The 8,768-nt window shown below is 35.2% G+C and overlaps 1 long non-coding RNA gene across 1 annotated transcript; it reads right to left on the bottom strand.

The window, feature by feature from the left end:
* Window positions 1–3,547: 3,547 nt before the first annotated feature.
* Window positions 3,548–4,877, bottom strand: LOC126381005 (uncharacterized). Its single transcript, XR_007568636.1, has 3 exons — window positions 3,919–4,877; window positions 3,723–3,820; window positions 3,548–3,632 (listed from the first exon to the last, which is right to left on the bottom strand). It is a non-coding gene; the product is annotated as an uncharacterized LOC126381005 (long non-coding RNA).
* Between the last annotated feature and the right edge of the window lie 3,891 nt (window positions 4,878–8,768).

The following is an 8,768-nucleotide window of genomic DNA, read 5'->3' as shown; positions in this document are numbered from 1 at the left end:
TAACACCCCAAACCTAACACAACGTTTTTTGTCAAAATAATGTTTATTTTTTTCTTGACTTGCCAAAATATGTGAACTTATCTCTTCCCTTAACTCCGTTAAATCTTTGTCATCGTCAGGTCTAGTTATATCCGAATCTAATTCAGAAATAATTTTACTTTCGCTTGAACCGGTCATTCTTCTACCGAATAACGCTTCAGCTGGAGTTCGTCCTATACCTTTATTATGCGTGTTATTCAAACCCCATTGTACGTCAGCCAAGTAATCGTCCCATTTATTTTCAGCTACACCGATAGTTTTTGCGGTTAAGGAATCTACTATAATTTTGTTGTACCGCTCCACCTGCCCATTAGCCCTTGGTGTCGCAACGGCGTTCAATATGTGTTTTATACCCTTTTCTTTCATAAAACTTTTAAAACTATCACTTGTGAATGATGTACCTCTATCGGAAATAATTCTCTTAGGTATTCCGAAAGTTCCAAAGTATTCCTTAAGTATTTTTATTGTGGTTTGAGTTTTGGTATTTCTGACAGCCTTTAAATAAATGTATCTTGTAAAAGCATCAATTAAAACCAATATATACATATTGCCCTTACTGCTCCGTACAAATGATCCGGTATGATCCATATGGATGGTGTCAAAAGGATTGTCTGTTTTTGGTATAGGATGCATAAAACCAGGTTTTTTTCCAACAGAAGATTTAGAATACGCGCACTCTAAACAAGAACTAACATATTTCTTGACAAAACGTCGCATTTTAGGAAACCAGTAATTAGCTTTGATCTTTTCAAGAGTCTTATCAGATGCAAAATGCCCTATATCGTCGTGATTTTGTTTAGTTATTTGCCAACGCACTCCTTTCGGCACGACCCAACGATCACCTTCGGAAGTAATACGAAAAAGTTTACCATTTTTTAATTTGTAATTGGATTTTATATCAGAACACACAACATCTTCGTTCAGTCGGATCGCTCGAGCGCCAACGCGCTGTCGCGCGCGCTCTCGCGGATCCCTTCACTTCGATGGTCTAGAATGCCCAAGAACATTTTCGCGAATCCCTTCACTTCGATGGTCTAGAAATACCCAATAACATCGAGTGTGGTTCTTAATATTACGATCAATCGGTTAGCAACTACAACACTCACCAGTATAGCACGAGTCGATTTCATATCACATTTTTTTGAGTCTAGATTTTTGTCCTGGCTTTCTAGACTACTTTATCGTTAAAACACAAAACTTCACTTCTTTCGCTTGCGTTCACTCCGTTCCGTGTGGGATTTTTAACAACCGCGTTGCCCCGCACATATGCGCCTTCTGATGTTACCGCACGTGCACACTCAAGAATCCCTTCACTTCGATGGTCTAGAAATACCCAATAACATCGAGTGTGGTTCTTAATATTACGATCAATCGGTTAGCAACTACAACACTCACCAGTATAGCACGAGTCGATTTCATATCACAATTTTTTGAGTCTAGATTTTTGTCCTGGCTTTCTAGACCACTTTATCGTTAAAATACAAAACTTCACTTCGTTCGCTTGCGCTCACTCCGTTCCGTGTGGGGTTTTAACAATAAACTCGTCTAGAATGTTCAATTTACAAATTGAAAGTAGACCAGGTATATTTACACAACAATAAACTGTTTTAAAATAATTATCTAATCAACAACGCAAAACAGTATTTATTAATCCTTGTATTACCACCGTTTGTGGTTGTCACAATTTCGAATTAGAATGCTCATAACCTACGGGACGGCATATCACATCAATATTTAAGTTTTTTAAATAACATTGCGTCAAGAAATACATTTCATTGCTGTAAAAGCTATAACACGCAATAGACAAATTGTCATCGCTTTATACTTATAATGAAATTTGTGAAACAGAAACATGCTTTGAAACTACCTGAAATCTGTCCTATATCGAGCTCTGACACTCGACGTCATGGAAAACTATTGCCGAATACAATAAGGTGCATTATTTGTGGGCCATCTAATTGCGGCAAAACTAATTTAATGATTGGACTTTTATTGCATAAAAATGGTCTTCGTTATAGAAATTTATATGTATATTCCAAGTCTCTTTGTCAACCAAAGTATGAATATTTAGAAAATGTGTTAAAATGGTACCGGGTGTATCGTTTTATAAATTTCATGAAAAAGATGAAGTTCTAAGCCCGCAGGAGGCTCGTTCGAATTCTATAATTATATTCGACGACGTGGCCTGTGAAAATCAAAGCAACATGCGGGATTATTTTGCTATGGGGAGACATAGAAATATAGATAGCTTTTATTTAAATCAGACCTATACTAAGATTCCTAAACAACTTGTTGGAGATAATTCAAATTTGATAGTATTATTTAAACAGGACGATGGTGCTAATTCCTGTAAATACCATCTAATTTTATTTTAAGTTATATCTGTCATTTTCTTAGCCGCCGAAAAGGAAAGGGACGGGTAATCGACAAGCATAAAATTTATGGAACACACGTCAATTTTAAGCACAAATCTAAACCAACCGTCTAAAAATTTTACATCAGTCAATAACCCGACACGTTCATTTACTCATTCTTCCTAAAATTAAGAGCTGTGAATCATCCGTCTCTTTCCTTTTCGACGGATATGAAAATGACAGATATAACTTAAAATAAAATTAGACGGTGTCTCCAGGAATCGGGGCCGATATCAATCTAAAACATGTATACGATGAACATGTAGGCACAGACATGTCGTGGGCACAATTTAGAGAATTGTGTTCAAAGGTATGGAGTAACAACTATAATTATGTAGTTATAAATAAAGATTGTGGAAAAAATGAAGGGGGGTACAGGAAGATGTTTGATACATTTATAGTTTTTGACTAAACTGAAAATTATGTTGTCTATCTCAAGTATGATAGCGTTATTGATTTATGATTTTGTTTCATTTAACGGTTTTCTAGTAAAACAACGAAATTTGAAAAACACATTTTATTTATTAAGTTCATAAAACTGTTTAAAGTACAATAGATAAAAAAAATATATTTTGAAATAACAGTTACCATATTAACTATTTCTACTATATACATTAAATGTTTCCATAGCTTGTAGTACTCTGACATTAGTCAGAGACTTTATTTGCGATGGAATTTACTGTGTTGTGAATACACGAAAATGCGATTCCAACATATTTATGAAATAATCGCATGTTACATATAAATACAAGTACTGTAATTACACAATGTCTTTGAAATATTGTTAATTATTTTTTCAGTCTGTCCCAATATATCATCATAACTATCTTTTACCACATATTGGGCTTTCACTAAAACATCACTTTTTTCTTGATTTTCACTTGTATTTGAAGCACCTAAATCCACTATGCTGATTTTAATTAACTTGGTGGCTTTCTCCGCGTTCCGATTTTGCACAAATGAAGATGACTGCTTCCATTTTCCGCATTTAACTTTAGATTTAATTATCTTCCTCTTCTTATCACTTTTCAGCTTTTGACTCTTGTTATCATGAGGCGCCGTCGATTTTGTGGTAGTCGCTTGAACAGGATACTTTTCATCGAAGTCAGCAAGCGGATCTTGCGCGTAAGGGTAGAATAAATCATCTTCGTTAACGTTTGTTAAATTATTCGACATGTTCTGAAACAATAAAACGTATCACATTAATTTATGTATAAAATAAAAATACAAACATTTGATTTTATTTATAAAATAAACCACAGTACTTACCAAAGTACTTAGCAGGCATCGCTTTTAGTGCTACACCTTCGAAATTATGATGATGATTTTTAACCGTCAACGGTGTCTACGTCTTTCTCCACGAGTAACTGAAAATACAATGACAGATTAGACTATACCCCTCAACACATATAAAATAAAGTAATAGGTAGTTTATGCACACAATAACACAATAAACGAATATTACCTGTTCATACTTATTTAAGCTACAAGTTTCAACTTGTTCACCCAGCTCCTTTGACATCAGGTAACACGAGTACAGCGCGGATGCCAGCACTCGATCTTCTTTATCATACGCGCCGTATATACTTCTCACTTATTTTGGTCTGTCCGTGTTCGAATCAAGTTTTTTCCTGTAAGTCAAATTCATTAGCAGATTGCTTCATGTCTCTATACAATTTGCTGTCCTGTCATCCAATACCAGATTGGCTCAACGATCTCCAGAATTATGACATAAAGTGATAATATAATTTGAGACTCACAAAGTACCATACGAAAATATCAGAAATTCTATCCAGATTGGCGCGAGTCGTCATTGAATTCAAGAACAGCTTCGGTCCTATCATTTAATACCAGATTGGCTCAACGATCTCTAGAATTATGACATAAAGTGATAATATAATTGAGACTCACAAAGTGCCATACGAAAATATCAGAAATTCTATCCAGATTGGCGCGAGTCGTCATTGAATTCAGGAACAGCTTCGGTCCTGTCATTCAATACCAGATTGGCTCAACGATCTCTAGAATTATGATATAAAGTGACGATACAATGTACGACCCAAAAATTACCACAAGGATGTCAGAAATTCTATCCAGATTGGCGCGAGTCGTCATTGAATTCAAGAACAGCTTCGGTCCTGTCATTCAATACCAGATTGGCTCAACGATCTCTAGAATTATGATATAAAGTGACGATACAATGTGTGACCCAAAAATTACCACATGGGTGTTAGAAATTCTATCCAGATTGGCGCGAGTCGTCATTAAATTCAAGAACAGCTTCGATTCTGTCATTCAATGCCAGATTGGCTCAACGATCTCTAGAATTAGACATAAAAGTGATGATACAATGTGTGACCCAAAAATTACCACATGGGTGTCAGAAATTCTGTCCAAATTGGCGTGAGTCGTAATTAGATTCAAGGACAGCAAATTGTAATAACATAATGAATTTGACTCACATGATATAATTCCCATAGCGGAAGCTTTTTCGTAATAGTGTGAACAATTAATTTAACTATTTATAAAAGAATCAAAATCACTCTCTAGCTCACTTGTCATGCCCGGTCAAGGCAAGAATCTATACTGAATTACATTACACATTGCACAGATTGTGCCTCGTATGCATTGAGGAATGTGGGCTATACTATACCATATACAGGGTGTTAGTGACATCGTAACGAAAACTTTGAGGGGTGGTTCAGGCCATGATTCTGAGTTGATATCAAGTAGAAATTTCCGTCGCAAAACTATGGATTGGAAAATAATTAAAAAGAAAAGACAAATTTTCATGAATTTTTTGACACGAAATTCCACTTGATATCAACTCAGAATCATGGTCTGAACCATCCCCCTCAGTATTCGTTACGGTGTCACTAACACCCATACCTACTTATATGGCTACCGTATGTACTTGTACGGGGTGTAAGTGTCATCGTAACGAATACTGAGAGGGATGATTCGTCTGAATATTCTGAGTTAATATCAAGTGGAATTTTCCATCGCAAAAGTATAGAATTGAAAATAATTTTAAAAAACTAAAAAAAAAATCATGAATTTTGCGACGGAAAATTCCACTTGATTTTAACTCAGAATCATGGTCTGAATCAACCCCCTCAGTATTCGTTACGATGTCACTAACACCCAGTATTATATCAATCAGGTATCCTCTGACTCGTGGGAAACTTTTTTATAAACAACTAGTTTCAGTTACTGACTTCGCTTGATTAATTATTTTTATTGCAGGGTACAGGTTTACCTACAATACATTATGAAGAAGGTGAACAAGTTTTCACTTTTGATTCATCATGCAGAATCAATGCTTTGCGTTTACTCAAATATTGTTATGTTTTTGTTCAACTGTAATGATGATGGTGATTATAACGTTCGACTTACTGTTCGATTCAAAGCAGGTTGAAATAAGGTTAATATTATTTAAAATATCAGTATTGAAACGTTGCACTCCTTGTTCAGTACAACTTAGGTACCTACCTAATGTACAACTAGATCGTGATTACATAATCATCACAACCAATATGCAGGTATATTCATGATATTCCTCTTCGTAAGATTATCGTTTATATTCAATGTACATAATGTAGTCAGAAAAAAAAATGTATGTAGAGAATCGAACTTGTAACATATACCTACATTGAACATCAAACTCTTAACCACTGAGCCATCGTCGTACTGCGTCATCGGAAATAGGTGTAAGTTTACGTCTGTGTAATAAATACCTAATTAATATGAATATGCGGTGTATCATTTTACAAAGTGTTGCGACTAACTCGTTTTTTCGTGAGAATAGCAACTAAGCATTTTAGCGATGACTACGCGTCCAAAATGCTAAAATTTGAAATATGCAATGCATAATCCGTTATTGTCTTGCATTTAAGGTTTTATTTTGCATAATTCAGTTTTGCACGGATTTGTATTGTTTTTCTATAAAATAGGAAAAATCATTAAACTTTACTTATTCCTTTGATCGATTCCCAATTGTCCACAATTGTGGTATCCTCATCCGTGTTATTTTCATCTTCAGTGCTTTTCTTCAAGAAAGTTTGTTAAAATGTTAGTAAGTATTTACATTTACTTTTAGTTCATGTATTGTGTTGGAGTTTTTTACATAATAAATTTACACAACATTTTAAATACCATATACCTAACCGATTTCTTAATTTTCAGGTCTAACTACGAATATTCATCCGGTTCGGACTCCCAACTGCCGCTGGCGCCTACGTCTGCGCCGAAAGTGTTGAAAAAGAAGCCTGCGAGCAAGAGGAAGCCGGCGGAGTCGACCCCAACGCGTACTAGGTAAGATTAACATGATTATCTTTAATCTTGTGTGCTTTTGAGAGAAGTTAATAGTGAGACAGTCGTGCCCATCAGTGGAACATTAAATAGGTACTTTAATATCTATCACTTTACTTTTATTTTATTCGAGATAATTTTACGCTATTTGCAAATACAACTTACATATCCCCTATCTCTACCCTTTTGAGATACATGCAGAATTATATGTTATGTTATGTATCTTGATTAATAGTAACAAAAGTAATATAAAATAATGTAATGGGTATAATGAGCGTTCTAATTGGAAATCGTAGCGCACGGCGGTAACACTTGCATCGTTTCAATATAAACATTATTGTTACAGTTCTAAAAAGAAGTCGCGGTCGAGCGCCAACGACGAGGCAGGCGCGACCGCAACGTATTCATCGAGGTATGTAACAAAACCTAATTTTCTACATATTTTGACTACATTATTAATTTTATAAATAGGAAAGATTTGATTGTCAAATTGTGTATTTGGATCGAATAGACTCCGAAACTTACTGGATCGATTTGAAAAATTCTTTCACCATTAGAATCTTACATTATTTCTGATGAACATAGGCTACTCGTATACCTATGTATTTTGTCCACCCGAGCACCCGTGCGATGCCGGGGCGGACAGCTGGTTCAATAATTGTGTAGATATCTTTATTACACTCCATAATTCATTATACACATTACGAACAATATTATTATGATGAACATAGTTCAAAATAAGGTGACGAAGACGTTTGTGCAGCTATTCCTTTGTTCCTTTAAACCTATATAAATTATTACTTATTCGTATTTTTCGGTTTCCAGTACTGGCCCTGGAGGACTCTTCGGGTTTGAGACGGGAGCAACTTCGGGGACGTCGAAGTCTGCAGTGCTGCAGACTTATTTGACCAGCCGCGTCCCCAACGGTCGAGTGCGCCGGGAGCTCGTCAACCAGTCTGGCGAGTACTATATAGAGTTCCGGGTGTATAACACCGAGAAAGCTGTTGCCTCTAAACCAGATCAGCGGTGGAAAGAGGCTGAAGTTACTCTTAAAGTAAAGTTAGATCGGGGGACTCCGCAGTGGGAGAAAATGCAATCGTTTATGCAGCGGATTCATAATTTATTTGAAGATTGTGAGCCCGTCTTCATAAGCGAATAGTAATAAGTACCTACTACTCAGGTACTTATTACAACCTTTTCTCTCACTGCTGCTGTTCATTGATATAACTTCACTTTAAGATACTTTCCACTGCATTTTCAACCAAATACCTATGAAATTATAATTGTAAATCATACATTCATTCTGTATATTGCAATTTTATGTCGTTAGCGTATGAAAGGCGAGGCATTTTCTTTGTATATTTAAAGTATACTTATCAAAAATGGTGTTTTGTACAGTTTGTAAAGTCTCTGTAGATCGTGTTCATTGGGTGGGGCATTTACGAAGCACTAACCATAAAAATAAAAATATTTCTCCTTTTAGCGACGGGATTGAATTAATTGAGTCCGCATTTCGCAAGCGAATAGCTTCATACAGAATATTATCACCAGATTTGGATGGTCATAATTCTTTAGATCGGTTTCTTGATGATATAAAAAATAAAATCAAAACATTAATTGATTTGTCTCTCAAGGAAAATGACTGTATAAAACTCAATTTTGAACATTTTGCTGTTTTTCTTTTAGTAAAAAATGATTCTCAGGAAATAAAGTCTTTTGGAACTAAAAATTATACTCTCTATAAAAATTATGACTTTGATAGTTTAATGAACAAAGTGAAAATTAGTTTGATGAGAAAAAAATGTGAATTTCAAGAACGTGATAGTGGTTGGACCTTCTTACATAATTCCCATTTAGAATTGAATATTAATAAATATCAACCATTAAGAGGGTCAGGTCACATTGATTTGCCTGCACCAATCAAAGCCAGAAAAGCGTGTGTAAACATAAAAAACGAAGACAGTTTTTGCTTTTTGTGGTCAGTTACAGCTGCTTTGTCTTCTT

This window comes from Pectinophora gossypiella, unplaced genomic scaffold, assembly GCF_024362695.1.
Source record: "Pectinophora gossypiella unplaced genomic scaffold, ilPecGoss1.1 Pgos_33, whole genome shotgun sequence".
Classification (NCBI taxonomy): domain Eukaryota; kingdom Metazoa; phylum Arthropoda; class Insecta; order Lepidoptera; family Gelechiidae; genus Pectinophora; species Pectinophora gossypiella.
Note: the sequence above shows the minus strand (reverse complement) of the source record. Positions and strands in the feature narration are given on the sequence as shown.